Raw genomic sequence first — 19,844 nt, 5'->3', positions numbered from 1 at the left:
AATGGTTTTAACGTGCATTAGATCCATTTATACAACAGTTCTTTGGTGGAATAGATTAGCGAAATGCAATCCTATAAAACAGGAGCCTTATCACTAGGCCATCATAGCAAAAATGGCGAGACTCCTGGCTTGTGTGTAATCTTTGTCTTCAAAACAAAGTTTAAAATTACAAGGTCTATTTCAAAATCATCCTTAGAAAATAGAAGCCTTAAGTTTTAAGGATGAGATATTAAGTTTAAAATATTAAATTCAGGTCTAGATAGTCTCAAGTTCCATATTCAATCACAAACAAAAACAATTAACATGGTTTGCTGATCATTTGTCCACTGAATGAATCTTCCTTTATATTGCTGCTTATGGAAGTCTGAAAAAGAAGGGGGGGGGGTGACGGATTCCAGCTCAAGGGTCTTTCTTATCATCTGATTATGATTAAAGAAGACAAAATCTATCCCAAACTGGCAGATTTGTAGCTCTTAAACGGTACAATAATACTAACTAAACTAAAGTAAACTAAAATAAAATTTCCGATGTATTATCCGACCTTAAATTGATAGGAGTGTTTTTGTAGAGAACCGAATTCAAGATTGAAATGACCAACGAACGTCCGAAATGTGACACGGATTCTTTCCAATAATTTGCTAAACAGAGAAAATCTTCAGCTTTTCTTTTTAGAGATCTTTGTATAAGCAACATATTTAAAATGTTAACATTATTCTGCTAAAGAAAATCAATAAGCAGAGCATTAAATCACCTTTTTTTTTCCATTGGTGAGATGAATTGAAATGTTAAAGAATTTTCATTTTCAGAGCTTTAAAAATAAAATAAATGAAAGCGGCGCGACATTTTTTTTTTTTTCAGTTTTAGTTTTCGAAAATAGAGCGAGCACACACGTCCATAGCCGAAAAAGGATTAAATTTAACTTGTATTGGAAATAAGCAAACGTGACGTAACCGAGGAAACAGAAATTCGAAGATACGGTATTTGGTAAATATTTTTTTTTTAATTTTAATTTATATAAAAAGAAATACAATTTTTGTAGCTAGTTAATACTAAAAAATACAAAAAAGATATTTAAGCCGGAAGCTTAATATTACCAAACATTAAATAAAACTGGTATTAAAAACTTTAAAAAATTCTTTCGAGCGCATGCAGCGCAAAAGATCTTATTAATAGAACGCCCGTAGGAGTATATAATTAGTACATACTCCTACAAATATAGTACGATTATATACTCCTAGCCCGTATTAATATTGTTACGAATCTGTGATACGGCTTTCCAGCATAGTTGGTTCCATAAGAGGTCCAGAGCTTGGCGACCATTTGGTGAATTGGCGACGAATTTGGCGACTTCGGCGCCAAAATAGATCATACCCGAAACATCGAAAATTTTCCCGATCCGTGCAGTAGGAACGGAGATACGCCTCGAACATTCCTGATTGGTTGAGAGGCTTCTAGCCCCGCCTCCTGAGACCTATAAAAGGAAGCAGCCGCAGCTGCCGGGCAGTCGCAAACCAGAGCGGTGAATTAAGGAGAAGTCGGAAGCGACATAGCGGAGCAGAGTAGAGTGAACCAGAGTCGTCGTTGTGAATTGAGTCGTGGACCAGTAAAGTCGAAGAGTAGTCGGAAGCGACGGTGAAGAACTCGTCTTCCATGGACTAGCGGAGCAGCGACGGAGTAGAGCTGCTGTGTATACTGTTGTATGCTGCACGTCTCGGCTGAAGATAATCGCCTTCTGTGCTGTATATAGTTGTCGTCTTTCTGCTGTCCTGTGTGTCTTCGTGTAAATAAACGTCTTTGTTTTATTTTCTACTGCCGCCTGGTGATTGAGCGTTTTTCACACCATATAAACCCCACTATCCAAACGAACCCCGGGAAATTCTGTAACAATATTTATATACGGCAACTAGTAGGACTGCGAAGTCTGCTGAGAACGGTTTGGTCCATAATTTATTTAGGAATTTTAATATTCGGGATTGGGGGTGTTCTCTTTTCAACTTTTTCGTGTTCTAACATAAGACACCTATTGTGATTCATAGCATAGAGAAGGGGAGGGGGGGGGTGAAGAGTAAGCAATTTAGGCGCCTTCCTTTTTCGGAGTATTCGTACGAAAATTTCATAAAAACTAAAATTTTTGTGACAAGACAGCATATCAAATTTTATTTATCTAGCTCATGAAGTTTTAAAATTTGCTTACCCATGCATAAAAGGATAGGCAGATAATCAATCTTTGGTTAGACTTATTTCAATGTATAATACAGATTTTTCTTTAGAATGATAAAACTATATACTAATTAATATGCTAATAAACTATATGCCAATTTGTTTTTATTTATTTATTTCAGATTATCACGTCACATGCGAATTGAAAGGTTGATTTTCCGTAAATGAATTTCAGCCAAAATTTGGCAGAAATCCACAACTTTGATATGGCAACTTAATAAATTTTATTATCTAACTTTACCCCTGTAAAAAGGCGCCGAGGGCACGTGTCCTGCCCGCCTTACCATAATTATTCCAATATCGAGAATGGATTATGTGCCGGTGCAGGGCAAATTAGGTCACGTACACAAACCACAAAAGAGCATTTAACGAATAATTAAAAACAGAAATGAACTAAGTATTTGGTGAAAAATATAAACTGTTTAGCTATCTTATTGTGAAAAGATAATTAATTATTCTATTCCATAAATGCTTTTTCATTCAAATTCTACAAAACTGACCCATATTTAAATAATCATATATATATAAATGCGTACTATCCCAAATGAATAAACAAATTTAATAGAACAAAAATGTAGGTTCTCAAAAGTTGTATTAGAAATAAATAAATCATTGTTCTTAAGATACGCACAAAAGTATATGAGGGTATACAATATAAAAAGTGAAAATACATACCTTTGGACGATATAAAAACGATGTTTTAGTTCATAATATTGGTTTCACTCGCAATTGATGTAAGATACACAAAGCAGATGGATTTTACTAATCTTGCTGAAAGAAGAAAAAAAATAAATGAATAAATAAAAATCAAAGGAATAAAAAATAAATGAATAAATAAAAATAAAAAAAAATGGAAAGTGATCGAGCTTCTAGTCAGAATTATCTTAGCATGATAATATATTAGGCTTGATTCGTCTGTCTTTATAATATTTTTAAAAATTTACTCTTAACTCATTGTGTACGAACATTGTACTGTACATTATGTGGCAGCGATAACATGCACACGAAATTGATATTTAATATTGTCACAAAGCATGTGCGTATATAAATTCAATAACTAAAAAAAAAGTATTGCTGTACTACAGACTTAAAATATTTCTTTAAAAATTTAATAAAAATTTGAGAAAAAATTATAGTGAAATTAAACTGAAATCACTAAAAGGCTTCTTTGTTTTAATGTTAAGGCGGCGTAAAAATAACTCTGTACAATGATATGCTTTAAGGTCATTGAGAAAAAATTTCTATGACTAATTTTAAAATAAAATTCTAACAAAAAGTTTGAAAAACCTCTTGAACATTTGGTCCTTAAAGTCATGTTTAATCTGAAACAATACTATACATACGGTGGTACTTTTAGTGAATTCGAGATTCATTTTTAGAACCTTCCTTCCATAAAAGTGAGCCATTTCCATTAACACTTATTTTGCTAAGTGACCCTGGTATAGTGAGGATATGTGGCGCCTGGAGCGAACATTTTTTCATCGCCTTGTCGTCATAACGGCTTAGCAAATGCTAGAGTATTCTCTAGATTTGATTTTAAGAACTTTCATAAACGCAGCAATGTTTTGTCTCTACAACATTCCCTTTCTGCACCACTGTAAATCTAATAATATAAATTCAATGATAATATAAATGCAGTGGTGTAAGAAAGGTAATTAGCAGATGGAACTAACTTTTCATCGTCCATACAATTCTTGTCCAGACGCAAATAAATATGATATCTCTTAAATATTCTTGATCGATTAGTTTAGTTTAGTTATATTAATGTCCCTTGTAGAGCAACACTAGAGGACAACACATGACCCGGCACCTCCCTCTAAACACCACACCACACCAGTGGGAGGACGTTTGGCCCTGACGGATTTAACGTCCAACAGACCCCCTTACAAGACGGTACTGGAATCGCGTCTCGGACCTGAAACCCTATGGCTCACGAGCCGAGACCTTACCATCCCCCCCCCCCTATTTTTGATCGAAATAGGCTCGAATAATTTATTTTTTACAAAGTTTTAAATAATTTATTTTCACAATACCTAATTTGTACCTGAAACTAGTTACTTAATAGCCTGGGAAAAGGAGAGATAAAAAAAGTATAGGGAATCGGGGATATGTGGGGCATGACGCATGTTACCCCAATGGCATTTTTGAAAATTTTTCTCGTTTTTTTTCTTTCCTTTTCTTTTTTGTTTCTTTCTGAGCCAAGTATAATGAGAAGGAAAAAATAATATCTTCACCCGCTTTCCATTTATCTCTATTATATCATTACTCGAAAAAAAAAATCATGTAATTCCGTAACCCGCCACTTGTATTATCGCCACTGCCCGAATTCCTTCTTATTTCACTAGATAAATGCAACTAGCTTTAAAAAGGCAATTATGCGATAAAAAAAAAAGAGCAAAAGTTTCAATTTCTTTCTAATAAACAGAACCAACAGAATCACTTTCTACTTAATCAATAAAAACCCACTTCCTGCAACAATCATTTAGGCTAGTAGAAGGAAGTGAACATCTCCCGGATTTAAATGGAGGTAGCACCGATTGGGCATTCCCCCACCCCTACCACCAATCCTTTAAAAGCGCAGCAGCACTTTCAAATTCAACATCAGTATTAAACGTAAACTCACTTATATATTTTTTTATTATTCACCCCCCTTCCCCTTCTTTATAGCTTCCCATTAGCGTAACGGAGTTGTAAGCGAGTGAGTGATGAAAGCGCCATCTGTGGGAACACTTTGAAAATTGAAGTGACGCAGACCGTAAAAAAAAATGGTATTCCCGAGATTCACCGTAGTCCTTATTTTGGTAAATCCAGATTTCTAACACATTTTCATACAAGGACTGACTAAAGCTGGCGTGAAGAAATAAAAAGCTCGCCAAAAGCCAAGTAGTCGAAAATGTGATATTAGCGCCGTTATGGGCTTCATGTTTATTTAGTTTATGTGGTTAAGTGAGCGGAATCTTTTCCTCTTCGATATATTTATTCTCTCTGTACAGATTTTTTCCTTCCGAACTGCTCAGAAATCGCTTTACTTCTTTAAGCTTGATATAAAAAAATCGTACATGCGCGTAATCATTCTTGGATAAACATGTCAAAGAGATTAAAATGGCAGAATCATTATGTTAAAGAAACTGGAGCATTTTTTAAATTGCTTCATAGAAACTAAGTTCATATAAAACTAAAATTTTAAAGTACGAGTTTGTTAATAAGTAACTGACAGCTGTCAGTCTCCAAAGAGCAAAAAGCAGTAAAAACATACTAAAAAGTTGAGTAAATGCACATAATGCTTCAATGTTCTTGTATAATTTCAAATTATTTTCTCCTTTATGATTAGCGTCGTTCAGTAGAATACAGAAGAGATTTATTAACTTTTTTTAAGTGTTTGGGTTTAACATTTGAAACAGACGTGCATTTTTCATGTCCTGATTGCTTTTAATTTTTTAAAAAGTTCCCATTACGTTATTTGAGTAAATGAATGTATTACTCAAAAGTTAACCATTTTATAGAATCGAATCAAAAATTGATATACGGGAACAATTTGATACTGTAAATACATGCCATATTACATTAATATAGATCCTTATGTTTTTAAGTTATAGCTTTCACAAACAAATGAATGCAGAGCAGAGATAGAACAGCCCAATATTTTACGTCAAATTTAAAATCCCAATGACAAAATGATATTTCAAGCTAATTCATTGCGTTTTTAATTTATTTCCTTCATATTCAATTGGACAAAGAGATAAACTTCCCCCTATAAATTTTGTCAACAACTTGATACAGATTTATATGTTGGTTCGTGTACCATATGTCATTTATCTAATCGTTGCTACGTTTTTCTATTTTTCCGATAGACAGACAGACGCAATTCCAGAAAATAGACATATTTGGATTAATAGATAGGGCCATCAACAATTGGATTCCATGGTAAACTGCTAATATATGGGATTTTCCACTCACGCACACATTACAATCTCTCTCTCTCTCTCTCTCTCTATATATATATATATATATATATATATATAAGTAACAAAAAATAACTCACAAAATAAAAGGGATTGGCTAAAAATTCCAATTAAAAAAAAACATATGATATATCTGTATAAAAACACAGGAAACACTTTCATGGAGTTATCTGTAAAAATGGCAAGGTTTGTTTGGTTTAGTTATATTAACGTCCCGTTTCAAGCAACACTTGGTCTATTTTGGGACAGACCTCGTAAATTTGAACAGTGGTCAGATGACGAGGACGACACCTGAGCTGGCACCCCTTCTCCACACCACAACACACCAGCGGGAGAAAGTTTGGTCAGGACGGATTTAACGTGCAACAGACCCCCTTACACGATGGTTTTTCGGTGGAATTCGGTCTCGAATCTGAAACCCTCCGGTTCCGAAGCCGGGACCTTACCACCAGGCCACCGCGGCCCCCGTAAAAATGGCAAGGATATTTCTGATTAAAATTATGAATTTCCCGGTTTTACGGTTGCGGTGGCTTGGTAGCAGAATCTTATCGACCGAGCAGAAGCATTTTGGATTCAAAATTAAATTCCGGAGTAGATTTGTTGTCTATACGGACAAGGCATTAATCGAATTTGTTTGATTTGCTATTAAACACGTTCGGTTTCAATAGAATTTTTCATCAATCCTTAAGTTGATGTGATGGGGATATATGATGAGGAGAATGCAGCGCGAAGGTTGTTCTCATCCCCTGACTAGGACTCGAAATTATTTTCCTCCATTAACAATAGATCTAACACGATCCGTTAATCTTCCGTTTGCGTAATCTCTGTATTAATGCTTTAGGTTTACTGCTGCTAGTGCCTGTTGTTATTATAGAGTAAAATTACTAATATTACAGCATTGCATATACATAACAGTTTGCATCGTTGAAAAGATTGTGGGCTTATTTTTAAACGCAGCTACCAAACAGAGATTTTTTTTAAATTCATACTGAAAGTGAATAGTTATAATTAAAGTGAATAATTAAGAACAAATGTAACATAAATAATAGATTTTAACCCTTTCTAGGGCCGTGGGAAGTATGCTTCCCACCAAATTTATCAATCTTTGTATGAAATTATGTAGGTTGGCATAAGTTCTGACAAATTTTTTTAGAAAGACAGAAACTTAGATGCTTCAATTCTTTATCTCACACAAAATGATGTGTCTTAATTTGTTACTTAATTATTAATTAACCAAATTAATTAATTAATCAAATTAAATTTATCTAATAAGCTAAATGAATCCCTTTCCTTATTCTAATTTCAAGTCTAAAAATATTTTAACATAATATGACTAGAAAAAAATGGCCCTTTAAAGGATTAACTCGTTATGTATCAAGAGTTTATTTGTATAAATGAAACACAATGTACAAGAAAACAGAAATTAACCTAGTCTCCCTCCGAAACAGATGATACTAAGCACGAGTTAACTCGTCATCCGTTCTCAGTATTTCATATATATTCCGAATTCAAAGATAAAAGGTTAGATGTTGCTTGTCCTTCCCTACTCCAGTGAACTTGCTGCTGATTCCTTAATCGATCAGCAATATGTTAGAGTTACAAAGCCATCTAGTCTTTTTTTCTTCTACAAGTTTTTTTTTGACAGTGATATTATATTTGTTCAAATTGAAAGAAAATTTACGCATATTTTGATATCAGTACTTGCGGAACAACATTACTGCTTCATAGAGGGTATCTCTTCCTATTTTATGGTAGTTTAAATTCTAAGAACCAATTTTCAACATAAAGATTTAAATAGGGTAATGTACTTCAAAATGTTCATCTTCCGATTCTATTCAACAAATAGAAGCATCATATAACGATGCAAATGATCCAAATAAAAGATCTTATGTATTCAGGATCTAATGAGTTCATTTTCTTAACGAAAGTTGGAATGATTTTTTCCGATCATAAATCCCGAACCCCCACATACACACACAAAAAAATTTAGTCAGCAAAATATGGAAGCGGAAGCAATTTTTGGTAAAGCGAAACAGCAACTTCCTCCTGGAAATGCTGAGTAGATTTTTACGCAGAAACCATAAGATTTCAGAAGGGTAAAAAAATGGGAAACCGATTACTGCATTTAGCATTTTCTATACATGAATTCAAATTTTATTCAAATATTCAGAGCGAATGTTTCGCTATAACTTTTATCCCATTTAGTGTTTTTTTCTTTCTTGTGGGCTTCGGGGTAGAGGGGACACAACTGGATCGTAAACGGTAAAAGAGTACTCCAAGGAAAGTTCCCGCCGAAAAATTCGAATTAACCCCATTCTTTGCCACCCTTGAGGCCATTTCGAGGCAGTGACACAGTCCTCGAAAAAAGGGTCCTCTTCTCAAATTAGAGTTCTTAATAGGTCCAATAATTCATGCGCAGTTTTCGCAGCAGAGCATTTGCTCGCCTCGTCAGCTTTAACGGTCATATTTTTGGCGCAGAAACGAGTTTCTTGGCGGAACTTTTCACCAATTAAGAGTCGGAGAATGGTCGTAGCGTCAACTCGAATGCCACCATAGAAGACACAGTTAACATCAAGCAGTAAGGATGGGAAGAGATAAACGAGAAGGGCAATGGAAAGGGTTCCAAATTTATGTTAGTGGAATGGCAACGGTGGATATAAAAATGACGCGAGTAATTTCCCCTTTGAAAATGCCTGCATTCTTTCGGCTTTTCAATAAAGAAATCTTTAAATAGACCGTGTTGATGAAACTATAAAGGTCTGGGCCACTTTCTTTATGGTGCTTAATAACAGATTACAAATTGACTTTCTTTTTTTTAAATTGAATCTGATAAATAAGTGAAAAAATAACGAAAAATGGCAGACGCTCCATTATATAGGCGGATTGTGCAAGGCAGGACATAATCAAGCTTCAAATCTGATTTTCGATTCCCTTAGATTATTCTTATTTTTAATATTTTAATACAATTTTACTCTTTTTCTACACTTTTCAAGAGACCAGAAGAATAATGGCGCAAGCCAGAAGAAATTATAATTCCAAAGAGCTACTTACATTCATTAGCCCTTAAATTTAATTTGAGGATATCTACAGAAGTTTCTTAAACGATAGGAAAATGTTAAAAATTGTTAAATATTTGCGGAGTTATATTGCTTCCTTAGAATAAAAGAATTACAAAATGTTAAAAATTCTGTCAACAATTCGGTATTTCATTTTAGGAACATCAACATGTTCAGAGGAATAAAAATATTATCATCCTGCTGTAACGGGATATAATACGATATTAGGTCGACCAATCTGCGTTTATATATCAAAGCTTCAAGCAAAGTTAACGTTTCACAATAATTTGGTTCATCGTTCGCAGTGCAAAAGGTCGTCGTTTGGTTGATATTCCTCAATCAGTAAATTAATGTGAACAATTTTGAAAAAAAAATTAAAAGAAAAAAAAAAAAGAATTTAATCAAGACAGAACTCTGACCTACACCTTAAACCCCGTTCCGACGGCCCCTGTGCGCATCTTGAGACAGGCACATTTTCCTCTCTTTCTCGTGGTTTTCTGGGTTCTTTGGTGTTTGTTCATTTTAAAGACAATTTGCGGAAAGCTCCCGATCGACGTCCACCGGCGAGGGTGGTCATACAATGAGTCACACGGCAGAATTACAATTATACCCGTAAAAGACAGCAGGCTGTCGGACCAGGGTTTTACAAAGAAATCACCTTGACAACCACTTGGGTTGCGAAACTTAAAGATAAGGTACTAATATAAGCTATGCCAAAAGTTTGAAATATATTTTCTAGGATTTGGCTGGTTATTGTACTTTTAATATTTTAATGAATTAACATTCTAAAGGTATATTACTCCCATTATACTTAATCAAATCACAAAACCTATTTTTTCAACCCTTTCCCTTCTCTTATGAGTATACTGAAAAGTCGAAAGGAAAATCCTTTTCCTGTTATTGTTTATGATATTTGAAAACATTACCAGGGAAACGATTTCAAAAAATCATGAGTTTAAATTATTAAAAAATAAGTCTAAAGTGGGTGTATTTCCAGGTATGGCTTATTTTCCTCTAATACTTTCCAAAAGTTGACTTAAAAATTCCATTTGATTCAAACGATTTTCTCTATATACAAACAAATTATAATTTTTTCCGAAACATATCATTCTCCTCAAATCTAAATCGACTTTTATTTATCGTTTTCCGAAATGCTAACATCGTTTGCACGATTAGTTCTTCCAAAACGCAAATAAAACAAATAAAATAAAAGTTCATAAAAATGTTTCGTACAAAAGAGCAAAACATAATATAATTTGGGAAGTGTATTATAGCATATTTTATTCGCTTAAAATTTATCGATCACGCATGCGTGACTAATAAATAGCATGTATCATTCCTTAACTGTAACCTTGAATTTTATGAAAGTCGATTTCCTCTAGCAACTGCCGGTAATAACGATGTGTTTACTGCCCTAATGATATGATACTCAGTAATTTTTTTTCAGAATACAACAATAATTTTATAACTTTTTCAGACCAATTTTTAAAGAATTCTTTAACTTATAAGCGATAACGTGTATTCGCACACCCGGTAGTTTCTTTTGTTGTATTTGAAACAGAAACAAAAAGATCAGATATGTCGTATAATGGATAGTTTCAAAATAAGAGTTTTAGAACGTTTGCCATCTGACTTATGACGTCATATGATTAGAGCGTAGTTCTGCGTTGGAGCCGAATCACTAGAGTTCAAAGAGTAATAATGAATTAAATATAAAGAAAACTTTTGATTTAAAAGAAATGGAACCATCTCAGCACCATAATGATGCTAGAGTTTTTCTTTATTACATATTTCAATAAAAGTGCGAGGATTTAACAATGAAGTTGTTTCTAAACTACACATGAAGTCATGTAAGATTTGTTAATCTATATCTATACTTATAATAAAGCTCAATGTGTGTGTGTGTGTGTGTGTGTGTTGGCGCTCTACAGGCCAGACCGTTTGACATACAGCTACCAAATTTGGTACATGTATACCTTGGAGGTTGGGAATGTGCACCTGGGGTTTCTTTTTTCGAATTTTTAATTAGAATTTTAATTATTAATTAAAAACTGACTTTCCCGCCAAAAAAATCTTCCATTTTCCCCACCGCCAACTTTTCCGCCAAAAAAATCTTCCATTATCCCCAGCGCCAAACGAGAAAGGCTTCAGTTTTTTTTTCTCCCAACAGTAATGAGGCTAGGGTTAAAATTTTGCGGCGGATTATTTCAATCGGTTCTGTTTATTTTCTTAATGTTTGATGCATTTAAAATTAAACATTGTTAATGAATCAATCTTTCAGATTCATTCTGAAGTACTTTTGAATTAAAATAAAACAGAATAAAGGAAATTAAAAATTTCTAATCCGCATAGCGTTACCCCAACTGGCGTAGAAAAAATCACGCATTTGCGTTACGTAACCGGCGAAGAAAATTCACGCATGCGCATTCTGTTCTGATTGTTGCCATGACAACGTTATCAATGGATGATTTAAATTATTTTTGGGTTAGTTGCATGCTTTTGTAAGTAAATTGTATTTATGTTAGTTATATATTTTTTGTATATGCTTATAGTTTTAAGTACATCGTTTTTTAAGTAGTTTTTTTAAAACCTGTTTTCAACCGTTTATTTTAAACGATTCGTTTTATTTTCTTAGTGTTTGATGCATTTAAATTTAAACATTGTTAATTAATCGATCTGCTCATAATGAATCTAAGAAAATTTTGTTGACGAACTCTTGGGATATTACATAAATTTAAAAAGATATTCTTTAGTGCCCATAAAGTTTAAACGCTGAGTGACTCTATTTTCAGTAATCAGATGATAAAAAAATGCTTTGTTTCAGTAAAAAATATTATTATATTAATTGAAGATAAATTCTTTCCACTTTAATTTAAAGCATAAATTCTACGGGTGCTAACAGAAAATGAGAGAGATACATATTACGTTATGACTGAAGGCCTTTATAATATTATGAATGAATTATATGATAATCAAAATTTGAAGTTTTAAAATATTTTGATGAAGAAGCTATTAAAGTAGAAATTGCATAAAATATTTAATTATTAAAATTTTAACGAACATTAAGATTGGCGAACCGGCTGGTCGCCAAAGGCGGCTAGTCATTTATAAAACAATTTCGAAACGATTGTGACATTAATACAGACGCCACTGAAACCGCCACCAAAAGATTTTACAATCTCGTATATGAAATATTCATTGCAGAATATTGTCATTATCGAAATATTCGATCTCCGAGATTAAAAAAAAAAAATCTAAGATTTAAAATTTATTTGCCAATTAGACTCGTTCTTAATTCCCGCGCCTTCAAAAAAAATCTGTTTGTAAGAGACCATGATAATGCAAAAGCTAAATGATGAATTTTAATTTATAATTTTACAACTATGAATATATAATCTGCGTCTAATATTAGATTATACAATCTACGGTTACCTAATCAGTATGTTCATTTGTTTCTGTGCATGCGTGAACAGAATAACTAAAAAATAAAATTAATTTAATAAAAAAAATTGAAATTTTATTTTTTTTAAATCATGTGGACAGATAACAGACATAATCGACAGAAAAACATCATGTTCTCTCATGACTCATATTTCGCAATCACCAACATTTAGAAAAGCGATGGTTTTTTATCATCTCAAAAAACAATCGAGTTCTGAATTATTATTATTTTCCCCCTCGAGACCAGAATTTTTTTTTCTTTTTCTTTTTTGTGATAAACCAGTTTTAAACAACCACGTGATTATCAGATTAATCATGCGTCGATATTAAGAAAAAAGATGTTTGTTTTTCCCATCTCAAAATCGTTCGAGCTTCAAAACTTTTTTTGCCAACTAGAAAAACTAAAAAATAAAAAAATATACATATTATATTATATAGATAAATATAACTTTCCATACTTCATCTCGCTGTTTCGCGTTCAATTTCATTTTCTTCTCTGTGCTTCTTCGGACAATAACTTCTTACAACCCTGTCCTTTATTGGCCAAACAGGAGAATCGGGCGAATGGTGGGCATTCGCTCCAAGTTGCAACTTTTTTTAAGCGATAAGCCGCCACATATGACTATTATCATTTTCTAATAACCCTAAAAGTGAACAATTGATGCCTCAAATGCGATAAATCGCCAATTTATCTGCCCGTACATTTTGAGGCTTTAAAAACCCCCAAACAAAAACAGCATCATGTTCTCGTAGGATAACTTGATAAAAGAAATTTCACCTGAGTTCCTGACACAAAATCACATATAAAATATAAAATGTTCGCTCCGATCGGTCAAGGAAATGGTGGACAAATTGTATATTCGATTATACCCATTAATGGTATAATGAAAGCTTAATGTAAAATGCGCAGTATTGCCCAACTATATATTGGTGAATGCTCCATATGAAATAATTCTGAATTGTAGTAAAGTCTGGTTTATTAACTGGTGAATTATTTGCTTTGAGGATTATACTCTGTTCTTAATTCCAATATAAGGTTTAAAAAATTCATTCATTAATTAGAATGTTTAATAAGTCATAACTGCGTATGCCGGTTTCTTACTGAAAATAAAACTCTTCAAAAGTTTTTTTTTTGTGTTGATTTCAGTTCATTTTTTATTTTCGGTCATTTTGATTACTAACCGTTATTATCACAGATAATCGAGATGTATTTTTGTCCGGATTTTTATAATGAGAAAAGCACAATAAACAAAATACATCTCCCTAATTAAAGTCATCAAAACAAACACCCATAGCACCATATAACGACATACGAACCTAAAAAAGCACCAAATTAAGTATATTTAATTTGCCACTGCTTTGTCTCGGCTACATTAGTAGTTTGAAAAACAATAATACATCCAGCTAATAGCAGAAACAAATCTCACTCAACGGCAGAAGGGGACGATACATTCCCTAAAAGGATCAAAACCTTCCTCTCGAATTTCTGAGGAGGAAAAAAAGTAACATTTACAAGATTTGGCTAATAATATCTTTAAAATATTTTTTAAAGACTTCGCCTTAATGAATGTATCTCCCCCTTTTCCCCAGTATGACGAAAATTCAAATATCATAATACCTCACCAGCATGTTTTACTCCTCCTCCACCCCCACTCCCCTTAAACTTGCTCGTTAAGTATCGCTGCACCTCTCCCCCCCCCTCCAGTCCAACTTTCTTTAAAGCGTTCGCACTGCCATCTGTTGTTGTGCCGAAACGTCAATTAAGGACTTATATCCAATTAGCGGTCTAAGAAGGTGGGGTGGGTGCTACCTCTCCCCTATTATCATCTTCAATAAGTAGCAGGTTGTACCTCCGTCGACTATCAACGTTGCAGGAAAAGGAAGGCAGAAAAGAAATGGTGAAGTAATTAAATTGGAAGCTAAATATTGTCATTAAATTGTCGTTGGAAGATTTTCATGATAGTCAAACACATTCTCTTGTTAGGTTGCGTCTTCTTTTTTTTTTCTTTCCAGACGTTGTTGGATTTTTATGTCCATACTTCCCCAAGTGTCTTAGATGTTTCCTAATGTGTTTGGGGGTAATGTGAGGACGGTTATTAGGGTATATTTTCCATGTTCTGATCGCAAAATATTTCACCGCTGCTTTATTATTTTTGTTAATGTGATTATTATTGATACAAGTGCCAGTAATGGGAGAGGTGCAATACCATTAACTTCTTTTATTTGGTAGTTAGTTATTAGGAGGATTACTGGCCTCATTGGTTTAATTATTTGATTTCATTGAATGATAGTAATTACAGATGCACAAAAACATTTATTAGTAAAGAAAGTGAATAAGTTGCAACAACGACTGCGAAAATCAATTTACACTTCTGATATTCATATTGGATGTTTTATTAGGGATCGAGTAATAATTTAAAAATGCTCCCTTCTGATTTATTATTTTGAAGAAACTGATAAAAGTTAAAAAAAAATATATGAATAATATATTAATTCTGCAAATTGGGAATAAATATTTAAAGAAAAATGAAGAAAATGAGGAATCCAGCCTGAAGACTTCATCAAGAGGTTACCCTCAGGTAGGGGAATTCAAATCAGGGATGTTTTTCTGTTGGGGTCTGAATTTTGTCCAAAATTATTAACCCCTCTTGACCCGAAATTCCCAAGTAACGCTTGATAAAGTCCTCAGGACGAATTCATCATATTTTCTTCATTTTTAAAAAAATTTGTAACTTAATATTTACTTCCAATTTGGTTAAGTTTATTTGTGTTTTAGATGTAATAGCATTGGTGTCTCTGAATATAATGTATCTTATTTTTGATAGTTTTTGACTCACAAAATATTTACTTTGTAAGTTAGTTTCTTAAATATTGTTTTAATTTTATAGTTTGTAGTTTCTCATATTAAACATGCAGAGTTTCTCTTTCGCAAAGTGAAATATTTCAGATACGAATTTAGACGCAATCCATTAAAAATAAATACAGTACACTTCCGAATATCCGGTTCGCGACTATCCGCCTTCCGTACTATCCGGCCTAGTTTTTCAAAAACTAAAAACTGTATATTTTGACTCTTATCTTAAGGTTACCTTTTCATATCTGTGTATCATTTACTAGAGTAAAATAAAATCTGTGCGAGTTAATATTCATTCTTAAGAATTAGGCTTACGATTTGCGTTAATGCCTCGTTTGTTTCCTGTATTAAGGTAGGCATTACAGAATATATGTTAAAATGGGAACAGTCTATATGCTTTGACTTACTTTTTCTCTAATAAAAGTCTTGAAATATACAATGCAGTACATAAACATATATAAACTATCATTTCCGATCCTTCTATTTTAACACGACACGTTACCGGCAACTGCTTCTATGTTTCACCGGGCGGCGGTCACGTTCATATTGCACGTGGCTGAGATAAATGGAGGGCTTAGTACTCAATAAGAAGTGAGAAAATACGTAATATAACAGTGAGTTTTGGATAAAAACTCTTTGTCTTCTTGTATTGGTGGGCAAAGAAATGAATTCATAGAACTCCAGCCTATCCGGTTTTTTGTTATTCGGCCTACCTTTCCTCCACATTAGGCCGGATACTCGGGAATGTATTGTACTTAACATGTTATTTAGTAAAAATAAAGAAAGCTACTGGATGATTGTACTAAGTATAAAATAAATAATGATTATATAATTTTTAAGCGAAACTTTTCTTTGAAATAGTTATTTTTATAATCGGATGCTTGATGTATTTAAAAAGAAATTGAAATTTGACCAGCAATATAAGCATACCAATAGAATATAAAAAAAACCAAGGAAGTAAAAGTTAACCCTTAAAGATAATTTCTGTTGAAAAGACTATAGATAGTCCTTGGCGAAGTCTTCTTATGATTTTGATTGTTGCTATTTCTTTCATATACTGTGTTTATAAATATGGATACATATATAGCCAGAAAATTTAACTGCAGAGGCCTCGGAAGAAATGGTCACATATTTGAAATCCAATTTCGCAAATGACCAGCAGTGTACTGTAAATTCAAGTTGATATCACTTCCCTAACCCACTCATTCAGTGAGATTATGAAAACTGATCGACATGTAACATGAGGTTTGTCACCGAGATTCATGTAAAATGGATCTCATAAAACCTCCACATGCAGTGGGTACAGCCATTCACACAGTAGGTTATACATCATTTGTTAGAAATAACATGGTCAAAATTTGCTCTAGTGTTAGAATCCAAGTAATTTGATTTGCTGATTTGAGTGAAGTATCGCGGAGTGCTTGAACTCGAGGCTCTTAATCTCCGGACATAAAAGGTAAATACAGCACTGGCATGGCAATGAGAAATTTGTCAGAATACTAATCATCCCATAGGCTTAGAAAGGGTAAATATACTCGTGATCGTCCCCATTTAGAAATGAATTAATTTAATTAAGTTTTTCTGCAACAGCTGAATTATAAGAGAGAGAGAGAGAGAGAGAGAGAGAGAGTAATCTATTACAGAAAACGATAAACGATACGAGAAAAGTAATTCATAAACAATATAAAGCAATTTATTAATGTAAAAGGATGTTAACGTTAATCACTTAATACAAAAATAATATAAGCACACTTCAAATATGTATCAACAATAGAATTCAACAACTAACCAGTGATGGCTTTAATTTGGCATCTCCTATTTCTACAATGTCAATTTATATAATTAGATAAGCGCCAAAACTCCAACGGAAACTTTCTTTTTAAACAGAATACCGATCGAGGCGAGTGGCCATTGAATTTTTCATTTCTGCCACTTCTGAAACCCAACAACAACAACTACCGAGAGAAACCGAGTCAAATAAACTCGAAGATGGTCCAAGTCTCTCTATTCCGAGATAAGAGACATCGAATCGAGTTTCAGTCATGAATGGGGGATAAAAAAAGAAGCCAAGTCGGCAGTCACTTAATCAAAAGAGACGCTTCAGCACCGATTGGAAGAGGATGAAGCGAAATAAAAAAAAAATATAAAAAGTCGCCAGTGACACAGCCAAAGCGAGGGAGAGCGTTGTGTTCTTGTTTACAGAAGTAGCTGTTGCGGTGACCGGCAAATAGTCGCCCACGCGACTGCCCCTGACGTGAGACGTGAGAGGCCTAGACGACGACCAGCGCTCTCTGGAAGCTGGAGAAAGCATTCGGCAGTTCATGGTCGGTTAGGCACAGCCGTGAGATACTTATCGGGTGCCGTTTTTGCCTGTGGATTGGATTACGATGTCTGACTGTAAATAATGAGAAGAAACTTGGTTGGTTTAAATATTACAATTGTAAGAATAGGTGGTTAAATATTGATGATTCTAGCAAATGATATTTGAGTTAAAGGCAGTGGTGTACCAACAACCGAAAAGAAGGAAACGGGAGCATTGATGGACAAGGCGGTAGTCTTGGGAAGGCGCTTAAGACCGCTTCTTTCAAAACAAACATGATTAGAATGTGAAATTGAAGAAGGCAAAGGGGGCTTCCGTGGCCAAGGTGGTAATCTAGGGAAAGGCTCTTCTATTTTCGTATAATTCATAATTAAGTACAGCTTTTTTTACTGCACAAATATTTACTCAAAAATTATCAAGATCAGATCAGACTATACAGAGGAATTCCGTCTGACCAGCTGTTCGAATTTAAGTTAATACGATAATTACAAAACAAAGAAAGCTAGACAGATAAGATTTGGTACACAGATTTAACATCTATACTATAGACACTTGTCAAATTTTAAGCCAAAACCAACAAAGTGTTGACTGCCGATCAGTCCGTATTTTCAGAAACAAATAAACGCGATACCTAAATATATCAAATTTGATATGAGGTTTTGTGGTGTTTTGCAAAGTGCAGTTTTGTATCTTGTTTCAATCGGTTGGGAAAAACGTGTCTAAAACACAAATTCGAATTCGGATACTATTAATTCACGCCAGAGATTAATCGCCAAATAACTCGCCAAGAATGATACAATAGATTCAGTAAAAATGCTAAATTAAAGCCAAAAGTTAATATTCGTAATTATTGTACGCGTTCTCTGGCCTGACAAGTTTATTTGAGGATATGTGAGAAAGTCTTGGAGAAACCACTCCCTCTGTCTTTCTGCATAATGCGAGGTATTTTTTATTACTACTTACTATTTTTATTATAAGTATTGTGGCGGTTTGTTAGGAGTGAGGATAAAACCTGGGACCTTGTGGTTCGCAACCCAGTAACATGACCACGATACAAAAGCAATTGCTCTGGTGCGTAGCTTATAACTGGCTTATAAGCTTTCGCCACAGACTCTCCCTTAAGTGAGTCGGAGGTGAGACGAACGATATGGCTGTTGAGTGGTGATGTATTAGCTGTTGATTCTAATACGCCTGTACCCAGTTGAGTAGCGTCAAGCGTTATGGCGAGCGTGTGTGGGTGAGTGGTTGCTGTTGCTGCGTCAAGTGAGTCTGACGACTGTGGGTTGCTGCAGCCTTTTCGTGTTGCTGCGTCAAGTGAATCTGACGACTTTGGGTTGCGGATAGATGGCGCCACAACAGCTGTACGAAGGTTGAAGGTTCATCGTCCGAGGTCACCAATGTAACGGATTGCGACGAGCGAGGATAGAACCTGGGACCTTGTGGTTCGCAGCCCAGTAACATGACCGCGATACAAAATCAATTGCTCTGGTGCGTAGCTGTTAACTGGCTTATAAGCTTTCACCACAGTATCTTAACATTTGAAACTTAGGTATCTTATTAGTTTTTTAATTAGTTATTTTTCTAATTATTTAATCAGAAAAAAAAACTTCATAGCCAGATGGCAGCATCACTGATAGCATGTATAATAATAATGAAGAAATAAAATGTTTTCTATGAAATTTGAAGACACTTTATTTCAATTTCTCCGCACTTTTTAAAAAGTGATCGCAAGTATTATATCAACTCGCTGAATGCATCAATAACTCTATCAGATTATGAGCACATTCATCGCTTCCATTCTTCGCAATAGTAAACATACATTTATAGCTACGATTTCGTTCATACCAATTTATTTTTGGAATTCTTGTAGTCAGTGCTGTTATTGAAAGCTGCTCCGTAAAAGATTAAGTGGAATTATTCATTCTAAATATATTCAGCTCTTTCACGTTTCGACTGCATTAAGAATGCCAAAAGGAACTAAAAATAAAAAT

The 19,844-nt window shown here is 34.0% G+C and overlaps 1 protein-coding gene across 4 annotated transcripts in view; it reads right to left on the bottom strand.

Moving 5' to 3' along the window:
* The window catches only part of LOC129965492 (plexin-B-like), a 734,796-nt gene that overhangs the window by 254,690 nt on the left and 460,262 nt on the right, over positions 1 to 19,844 (bottom strand). For all 4 annotated transcript variants that reach the window (XM_056079424.1, XM_056079430.1, XM_056079429.1 and 1 more), the window contains one exon: positions 2,896 to 2,991. The gene's annotated coding sequence lies outside the window, so the exon portion shown is untranslated. The remainder of the gene's footprint in view (positions 1 to 2,895; positions 2,992 to 19,844) is intronic.

The sequence above is a fragment of the Argiope bruennichi genome, chromosome 4 (genome assembly GCF_947563725.1).
Source record: "Argiope bruennichi chromosome 4, qqArgBrue1.1, whole genome shotgun sequence".
Lineage (NCBI taxonomy): Eukaryota > Metazoa > Arthropoda > Arachnida > Araneae > Araneidae > Argiope > Argiope bruennichi.
The sequence above is the reverse complement of the archived record's forward strand: the minus strand, read 5'-3'. Positions and strand labels throughout refer to the sequence as shown.